This window comes from Camelus ferus, chromosome 26, assembly GCF_009834535.1.
Source record: "Camelus ferus isolate YT-003-E chromosome 26, BCGSAC_Cfer_1.0, whole genome shotgun sequence".
NCBI classification, from domain to species: domain Eukaryota; kingdom Metazoa; phylum Chordata; class Mammalia; order Artiodactyla; family Camelidae; genus Camelus; species Camelus ferus.
Window position 1 is genome coordinate 16,445,535 of NC_045721.1, and position 15,969 is coordinate 16,461,503.

At 34.9% G+C, this 15,969-nt stretch overlaps 1 long non-coding RNA gene across 1 annotated transcript; it reads right to left on the reverse strand.

Moving 5' to 3' along the window:
* Positions 1–1,957: 1,957 nt before the first annotated feature.
* On the reverse strand, positions 1,958–13,807 carry LOC116659971. The gene is made up of 3 exons (XR_004315317.1): positions 13,659–13,807; positions 4,909–5,392; positions 1,958–2,261 (listed from the first exon to the last, which is right to left on the reverse strand). It is a non-coding gene; the product is annotated as an uncharacterized LOC116659971 (long non-coding RNA).
* Positions 13,808–15,969: the final 2,162 nt, after the last annotated feature.

Sequence of the window (15,969 nt, forward strand, 5' to 3'; positions counted from 1 at the left end):
TCAGCCAGATGACCTGCTGACCAACTTGCTTTTAACTAAATTGCTTTCAATGAAATTATGTTCTATAAAATTGCATTTGTCCACATTGCTTTTTCTAAGTTTTTTTTTTAATGGTCAAATTACATGTTGCTATCAAGGATGGATTTAGGAATCTGGAAGCTATTTTTGTCCCATGCTTAGTTCTTTCCTCTATCTCTGCATCTCTGCCTCTTTCCTTCTCTGATCATCTTTATCCTCACATTTCATCATGGGTCAATCTCTATCCCAGGACCATGAGATTCTTCCTGTGAATATAAATGCCGTTTGGAAGATGACTTTCTTCACACCATAACTTCAGAAGTACTTAGAGTTATGGCTTTTTAACCATATAATATCTAACTCTAACTCTCAGTTTATCTCTTAGTTTTAGGATGTTCCTTTCAGTCCTTTTTCAAGCTAAATTTTATGTTTCATCTTTTTATCTTTCCTTTTAAAATGAAGACTAAACATTTCAGGTGAGCTTTTGAATAAAACTTTTGGTGCTATATAACCAATGAACAAATCAACTAGGCTGCTCTATTGCTCATTGCAAAATTTTATCATGGCACACTCTTTCCATATATACCAAGAACACTGTATTTCCCCACTCCTTATGGCTTCATCCTCCAGTTCCCAAAACCATCTGCACAATGTTATTCCCATAATAGCAATGCAATAGAAAAATAAACAAATTATTAATATACCAGTATTCATGGCCTCATCCCCTGAATTCCAAGGATTCTTATTTGAAAGGCCATATATTCACCTCCTCTCTGTAGCCCCAAGTCCGAACAGCAGGCTGTCTGTGAAACTGCACTTTCCCAGTGGCTAAACCTAGGGCAAGTTAATGGTGTCTATTACAGGGTTGATGAGGGTGCGATGTGGTGGACATGGTACATGAGAGTGTGTTGAGTGAGGGTTCAGAGATAGGTAGGAGCAAGTGAAACAGAAGCAGAATGGCAAGAAGGAACAGAAGTATTTTTCTTTTGTTTTGTCTATGTGTGGTTTTCATGAATGCATAATATCCAAAGAGGAAATTATATTTGAAAACATTTTTCGTAAACTTCCTGTGTTATGGATGGAGTAAAATGCCTGGCTGGACTTGTTAAGAAGGTGAAAAGCAAAAATGATACCTCAAAGCTTCTGGAGTCAGATTTATGTTTCCTTTTAATATGACTCTACAGAGACCTGGTCACGTTGAGACATAGCTTATATATATGATCACCTGGTCAAGAGCTGAATAACGTGTCCTGATTGCTTTCACACAGGGAAAAATAGAATAAAAGCCATCCTTCACCTGATGACAAGTTCCAAGGGAACACTCTAATACGAAGGGGCACGTCTGGCTCCCTTGCCATCATTTTTGTTTCATCCACCTAACAGAAATTTGCACAACAATCACCAACTACATTCCATCTCAAATTTCTCTCAACTTTATAACGAACCTATATCCTATTTTGCATTAATCCCTTTCAGCCTAACCACATCACACTCAGCATGTCACCTGAGAACAGAACACAAATCTGTCATCTGAGCAATATCCAAGTCTTGCTGTAACATGAATGGTTGCAGTACTTAAGAAATTGCATTGTTCTGGAGAGAAAACCTGAGAAATCATGATCCATCTATAAATCCCTCTACGCCTTATGACATCCAAGAGGACCAGAACTCACTCTGGCAGTAACAGGAAGGGAATAACACTGGAAATACATCAGATGTTGAGTTCAAACGCTACAACAGTGGCAGCAAAATTATGCACATAGTTTTAAAAGAAACCCTACCGTAGTATAAAGGCTGTCCTCAAGAATTCATCTGGACCCACTGTGTAACCTCCCTGTGTCTCTCACGTTCCTTGCCACTTCCGTCTGCTGGTACCCCTCAGAAGTCTGTCTTTACGTTTGCCCTGTTTGATTTGCAGTATCTGGTTTTAGGAAGGTTGCTGTTCTCAAACAACTAATGATATTCAGTATGACACTCCATCGTTTCCCAGATTTGAGAGTCACATCCTGCCAGGTTCCCCAGGTGCCACGCCCTTCCCTCCAACAGATGTATATTCGCGTCCTCTTACCTGTGATGACTCTTATGTTTCCAGAGGGTAACATGAAGGTATGCCCCCAACAAATACAACTGTTTGTTCCTGGTTGGGCTTCTGACCCAAATTCTTTCTCCTCAACAAATGTTAGTTCAACTAGCCAGCTGCGGAAGCTTCAGGGATTACATCTGTCCTTTTCCTTAAAGAGGGTCTGAAAAGAACAGAACAGTTCAGACCCTTGCTTCATAGTCCTCGAAATCCAACCTGACTTTTCTAAATTCTTCATAAAGAAAGGGGACTCAAAAGCAAAGAAAAAAATAGAATGTATATAACTCCAGACATTTTTCATTGTTGCCTAAAGATTTGGTGCTTCCCGAGGGCAGGGCAGAAACATGTCCAGTGGCCAGACTGCATAATCTTAGCATTTCAGAACTCTCCCTGAAGACAGATCTGTCAGGATTGAAAAGCCACATCAACATTTGCCAGTCTGAAAATTATTTTCCAAATATTTGCATAATAATGCCTATGCTGGTCTCACAGCATCCCTGAGTCATTTTTCCTTTTAAGTATCTTACTATCCCTCTTTTGTTCAAAAAATTTGTTTAAAATGATTTACATAGTTTCTTAAAAAAAAGAGATTTACATAGTTTCTTAACATACTCCAAGTTACTGAGAAATTTTTTTAGACTTGAGTAGGTAAAGGAGGTAAAAACAATTTGTGAAATATCTGATCGGGAAGGGTACTTAGAGAAAAAATTAACATACATGTGTAAACAACATTTATGTGAAAACTTTAAAAGACTATCATCATTTTTTCCAGACCATTATATTGCTCAGCTACATAATTTTTGTTGGAACATATGGAAGTGGACAAGCAGACGGAAAGCTTAGAACTTGAAAGTTAAGTTATGACTTTGCACTCCTAGTTTTTAGGTGGGAATTAATTATGTCTCTCTTAATAGAGGGATAATAAGAGGAAGTGAAAATCTACAGAAGATAGAGAAAAAGGCTATAAAATTTTTGATACTTGAATAAGGTATTTAAATTCCCAAATGAGGAGCCAGTGACAAGTACCATAAAATTAGGATGACCCAATAAAGACTTGGGATGAGCTAATTTTACTTAAGAGTGAGAAAAAAATCCAGCATGAATAATAATTGAGGATTAGAGGAAAATGTATTTAATCACACTTAACTTAGTAAAAAAAAATTGACCTAAATTATATATTATTCATTTAAATGCACAGTATTTAAATGCACTAGATAGTAATTCTCATAGACATTAAGTATAGCTCTGTCAAACGTTCTTCGTGTTTTAAAGAGTAGAAAGGGGGTTTTGCTTTGAATTTCTCAGTTAACCATGCTTATACGAAGTCTAGAGGTTAATATGAGGACTTAGCCCGGCCAACTATCTGCACACACCCAGGGGATAAATATGGACATTTGAAGTATAATGGCCAGAAGATATATTTTTTAAAAATCCTTGAGTTGTAGCCTACAAAATAAAAAAATATTTTTTAAATATTGATGTAAGTGTATCCAAACTGCTTTTTAAGATTTTCAGGTAGATCAGTTTTGTCAGCTGGTAACTTTAGAAATATCACAGCCAGGATAAAATATAGACAGAAGTCACAGGTCTTGTGCAGATTTCCCCAGTTTTATCTGCACTACTGTGTGAGGGTAGTGTGTTTAAAGGTTTATTTAAAAACAAATTTTAAACTTATAGAAAGCTGAAATAACAATACCAAGAGGATTTTTTCTTTTTCCTAAATCATTTTAAGTTGCCAACCTGATGCCCCCAAAGAAGTTAGTATGAATTTCCAACAAACAAAGACATTGTTCCACATAACTACAACATTGCCATCAAAATCAGGAATTTAACATGGATACGTTCCTACCATCGAATCCACAGACTTTATTCAGGTTTCACCATTTTCCAATAATATCCCTTACAGAAAAGGATCCAATTTTATTTAGCTGGCACATCTGTTAAGTCCCATTCACATTGGATCTATGTCTCCATCTTTACTTGACTTACATGACTCGACACTTTTACAAATTATAGGTCAGTTATTTTACAGTATGTCCCTCAATTTGGGTTTGTCTCATTTTCCTTTACGACTGGGTTCAAGTTAAGTATTTTTGGCAGGAATATTAGAAAAGTGGTACCATATTATTCTCCCTGTACCCCATCAATTTATAAGCAAATTCAATGTGTACCATTACTAGAGATATTAAACGTAAACATTGGATTAAGGTAGCTTCTTCCAGGTTTCCCCAGTTGTAAAGATTCTCTCTTTCACCTTTGTAATTGGCAAGCATCTTGTGCAGAATTTCTTTGAATTTATAGAAATAATCTCGTGCATCATTTAACTCTCACCAAACTGCTTTACTTGCATTGATGTTTTTGGCTGAGACACTTACTACTGTGATGACTGTCAAATGATTTTCTTATTCTATAGTTTTCTTCTCTATTTATTGGTTGGCATTGCACTGTCATGAAAATATTTTCATCTCTCCTCATTCACTCACTCATTTATTTATTCATCCACTCATTCATTCATTTATTCATATCTGTGTGGATGTGTGACATCTGTTTTATTCAATTGATCATAATCTGTTGCTATTATTACTTACTTCTAGTGCCCAAGATTGTCCCAGATTTGGCCAGTGGGTATCTCAAGCTAGTGCACGTATCCTTTTGACATGATTTCGTCATTTTTTGAGCATTTCTTGACCTATTTATTTCACATCTAATTCCTCCCTGTCTCCACCAGTCCATGCTCTTGCTCTAGACAGTGTCCATAACTAGTTTTTGCTTCTTGATACTTGAAAAGATAGAAAGAAATGACCTCTCACCTGCCCAGGGGAAAAGCTGATTGACTGTAGACTGGATGGGTTAAGTATGGAAAACTGAATCAAAGATGCGGCCCTTGGCGTTCCTTCTGACATGACGGAGGAAGGCGGGCTGCGGAAGACAAGGCACAAGCAGGCAGCGCGCCCGTGTGTCCGGCAACGGGTCACAGGTGCAAAAGGCAGGGGAGTTTGTACACGGAGACCCCAGAGAAGTGGTTCTCAGAAGCCTGAACACATGCTCTCGCTGGCCTTGGCCGACGGTTGTAGTGACCACACGCTCAGAGCTTCAGCCAGACTTCTTCCTTTAGGTTTTCCTTCCCCTACGGTTTCTATGCGGTGAGGTGTTTTATTGAATGTCTGGAGTAGCAGCATAGGAAAGTGTCATAAAAACAGAGGAAATTAAACAAAACATGCCCGGTAGGAGCTGAGCGCCAACGTGCCAGTTCCTGTTCTTCACTGCTGTTTCTTTCCAGATGTGCAGAATTTTCTTGAAATGGAAGAAATAAAAAAAAAGAATGGTTAGTGGTGTCTAAAAATATATAATTAGATTCAATGACTATTGTGCTGGAAAGGTGTTTTTCAGAAGTACTTCCTGGAGAGAAAAGACATAGGAGAAATTATATTTTGGCTTGCCTGGCAACATTATTTTCCACCCTGAGGATTGTGCCTGTTTTATCTGGCTGTCATCCTTCTGGCTTTGCCAAACGTTAACCCTCTGAACATATATTAAGAACCGGGTGCCAAGCTAGCTGTTCAATGTCTCCACCTCAGCTTCTAGTTGGCTGGCAGTTGCTGCATATTAAAAAAAAAAAATGAGATCTATTGCTGTGGAATACAGAGGAATATTTTCCTTATGAATAGAACCTTAATGGAAATACGGAAAAAAGGTCACTGATGACTTTAAAAGTTCTTTTCTTTTTATTTAAGTTGCTTGAAATCTTCTTACCTGTCACTCAGTGTTATTGACTGGGGTTTTCACCTCCTGCTGTTGACAGGGTTTACCTTTCTGAAGCAAAGCCATCTTCTCGATAATTTTCTCAATGGCTCTATGGTGCTACCTTTCATCATAAATAATTAAACTTTGCTTGGCCTTTTTCCTCTTTTTAACTCTACTCGCACACAGTTCTCCTTACCTGAAAGAGGGAAAAAAACTGTACCTCGATTTTCAAAAACTGATATTTCATGAAGTTGCACGTGCCCTCACCAAACATCCCAATTTTGTACCCCTCTTAATTCTTCATCCTGTCATTTTCCAGCCCAAAGTCTGAAATAAAAGGACAGATAGGTTCCATCGAAGGAAAGGTGTGCTGCTGCAGTGAAGCAACTTTGACATTTTTCCTCTATTCAGGACGTTCGAGTCATTCCTCCATTCATTTGATATCTCTCTATTGAAAGTTACTAGCTATAAGGTAGAGAATTACGCATTTAAGTGTGAGAGACTACTAAACACAGTTTCTGTCCTCAAAAATTTAGATTCCACTAGGCAAGAAAAGATATTTTTTGAGTAAAAGTAGTAAGCAGAGGATGAGCTAAAGGCTACAAGAGAAGTACCCATCTTGTGCTAAAGCTGAACAGATGAAAAGACGCATGGGAAGCGGGAATCAGGGAATTCTTATATTAACTGCATTTTCTGAATCAGGGAATTATTTTATGGGAAAGTTCCACTTGACTTGGGACAGGAACGCTGGTTGAACTTCCACGCATGGAGATGGGGTGGGAGGAGAGGAATTCAAACCAGGAAGAATGGTATAAACACGGTCACCGACAAGGAACTGACGGATAGACTTGTTTGCTTGGGTTATACGGTTTTCATGGAGGTAAGACAACAAGCATTCCCCCTTCGGTGACTGCTCACCTTAACGTTTACACCTTTCATTTCTTATATTGTTCCTCCTACTTCTACACCTTGACAGTGCCCCACGGAGCCAAGGAAAATGTGAAAGCTTCCATGTGTTTCCCCTGCAAAGCTGTCTGCTTTAACTGACGTTTACGCCCCATCCACTGACCCTTGAAACCTGAGGCTTACGTAAGTGATGAGGGGTACACAATTACATCCTCAAATGGATGTTCAGAAATATAGACTCTTAGCACTGGAAAGGCACTTGGGCCCTTGAAAGCGTTTACAGTTTTTTGTTTTTTTTAATTTATTTAACTACCCAGCCCTGCTTAAATACCTATGGTCCCATGAGACTCACTACTCTAGAGAGAGTCTGCTTTTCCTTCTGAAAACCCTCACGATTAGAAATTTATTTTTCACATGTTAAAAGGAAAACTGATTTTCTTCCACTCTCCAGCTCTCTCCAGGAGGACTGCTCCCTAGAGCAGCCAGGCAGTGGGGAAATCCTCCTCTGCTAGAGATAAACTACTTTCCTTACATACATTAACTAACTATAGGATTTTTTTTCCCTAGGGAGACACATATGGAATGCTTCCAACGCTCTGATCTATGATTTGGAATACTGGATGGATGACTGTGTGTATTTACCACTAAATTTCAAAGACCTCAAAACTACTTTCTAAAATAGAGCTCTTACCATTGAGAAGGAATGATGTAGAGGGAAGAGAATACAAGCAATTCTCTTGGCAAAATAATAATAATAATGATGGCTTTATAAGCCACTTTTCTTTATGACCCATTTTCTCAGGGAACCAACTAGCTCGGGTGTGCAGAGCCTTCGGTCCAAAATGTTTAAAACATGGCAGTGCAGTCATTGAGGAGACAAGGGTGACAGTGAGCATTGTGCTTTCAGGATTATTTACCACAGCCTGGCTGCGAGAGTCTGTTTTGTGAAGAAAGATAATGTTAGTTAGGACATCAGGGAAAACCACTGACTGTCAAAAGTACTGCTGAATCTTTTATAAAACAAAAGATTAAACCTAAGTTCTGATTCCAAAATCCAAAATGGTTCCAAGTTTTGCTTTGGCTACAGGAGCTTGTCTGCGTCTCTAAATAGAACAAAAATAAACATAACTGTTCTGTATTTCTCAATGTCTTGGTGAGTAATGCTTGTCTGTTGCCAGACATTTACTCAAGCTGAGTCCACCTGTAGAACGGCCAAAATGCTTTGGGTGCTTTTAAGACTGTGTCTCCAGTTGGCTAGTGAAACTCCCTTCTCTAAAGTTTCAAATGAGTTCCTGGATACCAAATCTAACAGCCTCTTATAAACCAATTCTCCCTGTTTTCACAGAGTTGGACGCCCTTTCTTTGAAATGCTATCTTCCTTGTAGATGTAAACAGATCAAGAAGAGCTAGGAAAACACAGAGCTGTAATTCAGAGCTTGCGTGCTTGTGAAACTAGCTGGTCGATGATGTTTTGAGAAATCTCTTTACAAAAATTGATAAATAAGAAGGCACATCTCTCATTAAAAGTATAGATTTGCTTTTCACATTTAGCACTACAGACCATTTGGAGTTTATTTTGTAATACATAGTGAGGTAGGCTCAAAGTCATTTTTCTCTACATAGTCAATTTTTCTAATACAATTTGACAAATATTCTACACTTTACCATTGATTTTTCATGCCAGCTCAACTATATACCAAATTCTCATATATAAAAGGATTTGCTGAACAAATGTATTCCTAATTCAATCTGTTTTCATGCTCATGCCATACTCTTTTAATTAATATACCTTTGTAACGACTAAATACAATAGTCTGGGTTTTTTGTGTTTTTTTTTTTTGGTCAAAATTGCCTTAGCTAATTGTGAGCAGTTGACCTTCAGTATATTTTTTAGAGTCAGTTTTTCAAATTCCCCAGTAAATTCTTGCTAGAATTTTTATTGGGAATATTGAATAATCAATGTCTACATTAATTTGGAGAGAACTGACACAAAATGGTGTTTCTTTCCACTTATTTTGGTCTTCTTTAAAGTTTTTTACTAGAGTTTTTAAAGCACGTGTGTGTGTGTGTGCGCCCACAAACACGTATGAAAGTCTTAAGCATTTTCTGTTAAGTTAAATTCAAGATATTCACATGAATGGTGTTTAATTTTCTATTATATTTTAATTTATTATTACTGTTATAAAAAGGTGCTATGGATTTTTAGGTTGATTTAATTCTTGGAAACTTGCTGAATTCTTATTAACATGAGAAACCTTCTATGCAGATTTTTCTATGTAAGTGACCAGAGCATCTTCTAACAATAGTTTTTATCTCATCACGTCTGTCTTACTCTCTCTTGGTCCCATTTTTTAAGTTACTTTTATTTTTTGTATTGGTCAGAACCTCAAGCATCACCTTACCTATTTCAACTCCTAGTTCAAATGTACCTTTTTTGATCCATTTATTTAAACTTGTTACTCCCACCCAGTACTCTTTTTCCCCAGTCTTGTGTTATTTTTCTCCACAGCCAATATACTAAAATATACACAATTATTTATTTTCTACTTCTTCTGTTAGAATGTAAGTTTTGTGAGAATAGGATTTTTTGGTCTGTTTTCTTTATGACTGCATCCCCAGTGCCTAGGAGAGTGCTTGGAATATACTGGGTGACAAATATCTGTTGAGTGAATAAATGTTGGACAGGAGGAGTGATGGGGTTATTTTTTCTTATTCCTTAAATTAAAAGAAATGCATCTAAAATATGAAAAATTTCTAGCAAACACAGCTTTTTTATGTTAAAATATTTTCTTCTAGTCCTAGTGTTTTAGTATGTTTATAATAAATAAAAGTTAAACTTTATCAAATGATTTTTCTGCACACATTACAAAAGAGGCAGATTAAAAACCTGGACCTGGACTCTTACCCGGATTGCATGTATCTGAATCTTAGCTTTGTTTCTAATTAGCAGAATGAACTTAATTGACCTAATTAATCTCCCTGGGCTTCAGTTTCTTCATCTTTAAAATATGAGTGATAATACTACCTACCTCATAGGGTTATTATGAAAATTAAATTAGTTAATATTTGTAAAGCCCTAGACTGGTGTCTGGTGCAGTGTGAATGCTTTAATAGTGTTGTTAAATAAACAGTGCAATAATTAAGGAATTTTTCTCCTTAATTCATTTTATGGTGCTTTACTTCGTAGGATTCTTTTATTATGAAAATTTCCACATTTTAGAAAAATACCAGGTTTGACCTCATTTAATTCATGTTTTACTATTCTTTTGGATTTAATTATGTACAATTACATTTAGGATATTTGCAACTTCTTTAGAAATGAAATTAACATACCTTTTTTTCTGCTGTGTTGAATTTTTAAAAATATGATACTGGTCTCATAAAATAAACTGGGTAGTTTTCAGTTCTTTTATATTTTCTGAAACAACTCATGTAGGATACAGAATGTCTATTTCTTGCATTTTGGGTAAAGCTTACTTATAGAACATTCTGGACCTAAAATTGTACTTGTAGAAGGAGAAGTAGTGAGAAACTGCTTGAAAATGAAGGTTTTTAAGAACTTTAACACATATATAACCTATTATTTTGCTAAAGTCTATTATTTTGTAAATTATATCTAATTTTAATTCACTATATTGAGGAAACACAGGTTCTTTATATTTTATGGAGGTTCTATTTTGGCCTAGTACGTACTCAACTGTTGGAGTATTCACATGTGCTCTTTTATTCTGTGTTTGTTGGCAATAAATTCTCTCTCTGTATCTCTCTCTATGTATAGTACGTATGTATGTACATCTATACCTAGAAAAAATTTTAAATCATATTTTAAAATCTTAAAACCTTGCTTTTGTCTCATATTTTTCTGAGAGAAAATTTTTAAATACATAGTGGGCCTTATGCTAGTTATTTTAAAATGTAATGTGAAAGCACTATCATTTGATATTAAATTAAACTCATTTAAATTTATTTTAGGTACCATTCTATTCAGACATTTTTTCAACACACACAAAAATGTATATACACAAACACACATATACTTTCGTCTTTATCTTTAATTTTTCTTCTGTCCTAGTATCTATCTGATACATTAACATTTCTTTTACTGGCTTTGAAGTTTATACTCTATTTTTACTATTCTGGTGGTTATTCAAATTTAGGCCTATATTTACTCAATAAATTCCTAAAGTTTCTCAATATTGTGTATTCCAACTGATAACTACTTCATCATCCCTTGTCTCCTTTGGCCCTCTTCCATTTCCAATACGCTTTGGAGCTTTAGTCCTAAAGTTTTTAAGTACAACTGACATTTGAACAACACTAACTCCAGGTGTTAGTGGAGCCAACCCTCTGCATAGTTGAAGAGTCACGCACAACTCATGGTTGGCCATTTATATAGGTGGTTCCTCTGTATTCTGAGTTTCAAATCCATAGATTCTACCCACTGTGCATTGTATAGTCCTATAGTATTTAGTATTAAAAAAAATCCTCATACAAGTGGACCTGCACAGTTCAAACCTGTGTTGTTCACAGGTCAACAGCAATATCTTATTAAGACTTACTAAGTAAGATTTGATAAATTCTTTCTTGGACTTATTTCATATCTTTTTCAGGAATTTATTTTTTTCTTTAGCTAAAGAATACTCCTATAAGACTTTTTCTCAAATGCATCTGTTTCCTAAATTTTCATCAAACTTTATATCATTCATATAATTATCTTTATTTCACCTCACATTCAAATGATAATTTGAGCTGGATATAAGATTTTAGATTGAAAGTTGCTTCCTTCAACACCTTGATAGTATTATTCCATCATCATCTTTTATCTAATATTGTTCATAGTTGGAGCAATCTAACATAATTTCGGAGAGTGTATAGATAAGATAAAATAGAAACTGTGTCGGACAGAATTCTATTCTTTTAATCCCAAAGAGACGATTCTTTGCAATAAATTGTTTAACTACTGCCTAAAGTGTTTGCCCTTGAAAATAGGGGATGTTCATTTCATTTGTTCAGATTCCTAATCTACACAGGAATTTATATGTAAATTATAATAACATGTATAAAATTTTATATATACTATTAATAGAGAAAAAATAAAGCAAACTCTTTCAATATTCCTTATTAATTAGTGTTTTTGCTTTGATCTGAGACAGTTCAGAATAAAAAATAAATCAGAATACTCTTCATCAAGTTTTTATTCCAGGCTGATTTATCAATTAACCATTTCTTCATCCTTGTGGCTACATGCACTATTTACTTGCTACTTTAAAAGAAATTTAATGAAGTCCACAAACTTAAGTTTTACTATTGAAAGATATTATCAAAAGCTAAGAGATTGCAATAGTTCATTTCAATGACTTCTAGAAAATGTTTATCTGTATTCCCTTTGGTTTAAGATTATAGGAAAAAATAACATTCTGCAGTTTTAGATCACCTCTAAACATACCCAAAGTCTTCAAGAAATTTAAATAGGACAACAAATTTTAAAGTTAGTTTAATATAATAATAAAAAAATTTTTAATTATAAATAAGATTTTTTAAAATTTTGGGTAAATTTATATAATTGTTCTGATTATCTAAAAATGATATAACTGGGAGTTAATTCATTTAATGTAACATTGGACTTTAATTTTCAGAGTCATATATTTTTGTTTATGATAGTGGGAGATGGTAGTGGTCAGCCTCTAACATGACCTCTAATGGTTTTCAGCTGCTGGTATTTATACATTCCTGGAATTCCTCTTACTGACTTACACGTATGATAATACACATATGATAATAAATAGATAGATGTGATAAATGGAGAAGACTAAAGTTTGAGGGATTTTAGTTGTTTATCTATTTTTTAGAGAAAACATACAATAAAAGATATTCTTATGATCCAGGAAGTGAATATGATAATAGAAAATGTAGGCAATTCTGCAAATTGCTTACCTAAAATGAAAGTGAATTTCTTGACAAGTGGAACTCAAAATTGGAAGGCAGAGAAGGCTGCTGACACACAGATAAAGAAAGCCCTTGATCACTGGTATTTGATAAAAGCCACTTAGAGTAAATCCATACAGTAGAGAGACTGACGTAGCAGTAAATACTGGGGTGTGGGATTGGGCCAGGCTTTACTGAGACGTTCTCAGTAAAATTCAGCAAGTTGTAAATTATAAACCAAGTTCATTTGATTTTTGATAAAAATAAAATATAATGCATTAGTTCTAAGAATAGAATTAATCAAATGTTAGTAGATGGACTGGGCTTTTATTTTTTCTCACACTATTATGTTATATAGAGGTATAGGATTTCCTACTTTATGTTATATTTAAAAGCAGAATTAAAACATTTTTTTTAAAGAATTCTTAGGTTTCATCAATTTTTTCCATGATCTTTTCTAATTCTTCGATGGTTAAGTCATTCTACTTTACTTACTTACTATTCATCAACTCTGTTTCTTTTCCTTTTCTTCAGTTACTAGCTGGTCTAGACGGACAGCCTTTCATTTGTCACTGGGTTTGTTGTGACCTGAGCAGTTCTTTCATATCACTTTTACTGACTGCATGGAATATTGCATCTTTTAAAATAGTCACCCTTTCACTTCGTGAAAACTTTATATTATTTTTCCATTGTATTGTTGAATATCTAACAATTTGCAAAAGCACTCCTTGTCTCATGGCAAAGACAGATTGTAACATTATACCTCAAATGTGAAATCTGCAAGAGCCAGTTCGTCTGTAACAGTCTCTTCCAAGTTCTTAATGCAAAAACCTCAATTTCTACTTTGAAATCTGCTCTACCTTCTATTTCTAGCCTCATTCAGCCCACAATTTCCTATCCTTTTAATCTCTAATAAGATAATTCTAATCCTCTGGAAAAATGTACGTAAGTAAGTTCATGAGCTAGACTTTCTTGTAGTACTTACAATTGTTGAGGAATTGATTGCTTGGCACCTTCTTATAGCTTCAACCCATCTCATAGAGTGGTCTCCGTGAACTAAGAGAGAAGGAAAAGCTTTAATAGTTTATGTGTAAGTGCTAACTAATAAAACCAAGAAGTGTATGTATATACCTGTCTGTTGTGTCCTGATGGTTGTAGGTCAGACTTACCATAGCTACTAACTCTATCAAGAAGATAAATCAATATAATACATTGAGTATGAAGTTATTCTTATTTCCTCTGCAATCCTCCCCTTTATCCCTTTTCCGTAATTGCTATCTTCTAGTATCTGACACAGTGCCTGGCACAAAATAGCTTCGTCATAAATAGTTGTTGAAAAAAAAATAGTTGTTGAGTAGAATAGTCAAATATCCTCAAGCAAGAAAACTAGTTATCATTTTTATGTTTTAAAATACAATACAGAATTATGTGTAAACAGTAGCAGTAATAAATTTCTTCATGCTACCATGAACAAATGTAAGTTTAGATGTTAAAAAAAAAGTCATCAAAGAGAAGAAGGATTCCAGGGAAAGCTTTGCATTTTACATTATGTGTTGAAGGAGGTCAATGTGATACTACTGTGTGGGAGTCCATTTGCATTTAGCAAGCAAGCAACATGTGTATACACGGACTCAATAAAAAAATATGGACACGACTAGACATGATTTTCTAATGATCAAGTATGAGCAATGGCAAGGCAAACTTGATCAACACTAGATCTGGGAAAAATCCAAGGCTTCCTAGTGGATAGACTTATGGTGTAAACAGGTCATTAGTTTTGTTGATTAGAACACAGCGAGGTTCCAATCAGAATCTGAATTCCTGTGGAGATCAAATTATCCTTACTCTATACTGTGGCCAACTCTTAACTCCAAACAGCAAATCTGAGTTGTTGGTGTCAAGATGATTTGAGTGGAGGAAAAGGTGCAGTTTGAAACCTGTCTCTACAGCTAGAGAATCAATTACTGCTTTGACAGTTGTCATTCTGGACTAGGAAGACCTCTTTTCTCCAATCACAGCTAATCCAAAAGAACAAGACAACATGGTAAATAATCTCTTAAGTAAGGCACTGGGATGGGGTTTTTCTTTGTTACAGTTGAAGTGAAAATATATCCCAGAGCAAAGTGACATCTTCATGAATATCTAATTCTAACCCATTAGACTTGCTGTTAGGGTAAGTAAAATAGGTTCACTTGTTCGTATGCAAAAATGAAAACGGCAGCTACATTATTGACTATTAGACAAAATAAAGAATAATTTGGATGAATAAATTGGATCCAAAGCCCAGTTTCTACAGAAAGTTTCAATCCAGGAAGAGAGTTACAGCATAATGAGTCTTTTTCTCTTTTGCCTCCATGTCACATTGTGATAATGATGGCATGAATGTGTTTCCTTTGTTTTTGTGATTGCTGTTTTTTCTTTTGTTTTCAGCTCAGCCACAGATGGATTTTTCTCGAGTAATATGAAAATGTTAAATTCTAGCTATTTTATTAAGAAAGAAGGACATCTCTTGTTGACCTTAAAAGTGTAATATTACAAATATGGTATCACTAAGCCAAGAAAAAAGCAACAGTCTAACCAAATATTTCTCATTGTGAGACCACTACTATATTCCATTTTTTTCTGGAATATTGACAGGGACAATAAAGATTATTAAACTTCCTGACAAATATAAAGCAACATAGAGCAACTTAATTCATTTCAAGAAATTTTGATTATAAAATATCAGAAAGGCAAATAAAAAAAACATAATAAATGTTTAAATAAAATTTTTAAATTTGTAACAAATATGGTTATTAAAATACATACTGAAATTTAAAGCTTTACTTTTATGTCACCAACATTTATTATATATAAATACTGAATTTTTACAATGAAATATCTGATCATTAATTGAATTATTTTCTACATAAGTGTTTTTTAAATGGGCATGGGTTAAAATTTCAATCATTTCAGTTAAGAAGTGAGTTTTCTCTGAAGTTAACAAATGTATACCAGTCCTGATAGGGTCTACTATAAAATTTTTTTCTGGTCCAGGATCACACATTGCTTCTAGTTTTTAATGGTCTTTTAGTCTCTGTAGTCTAGCATTGGGTTTCATTCTTTCTTTGTATTTCATGGCTTTGATATTTTTGCAGAGTACAGACCAGTTATTTTGTATACTGGCCCTCATTTTGGGTGTGTCTGATGTTTTCCCATGATTAGGTTCAGTTCATGCATCTTTAGCAAGGGTACTGCCATAAGTGACGTTGTACAGATCTCGGTGCATCACATCAGGAGACCGATAAATGGAAGCA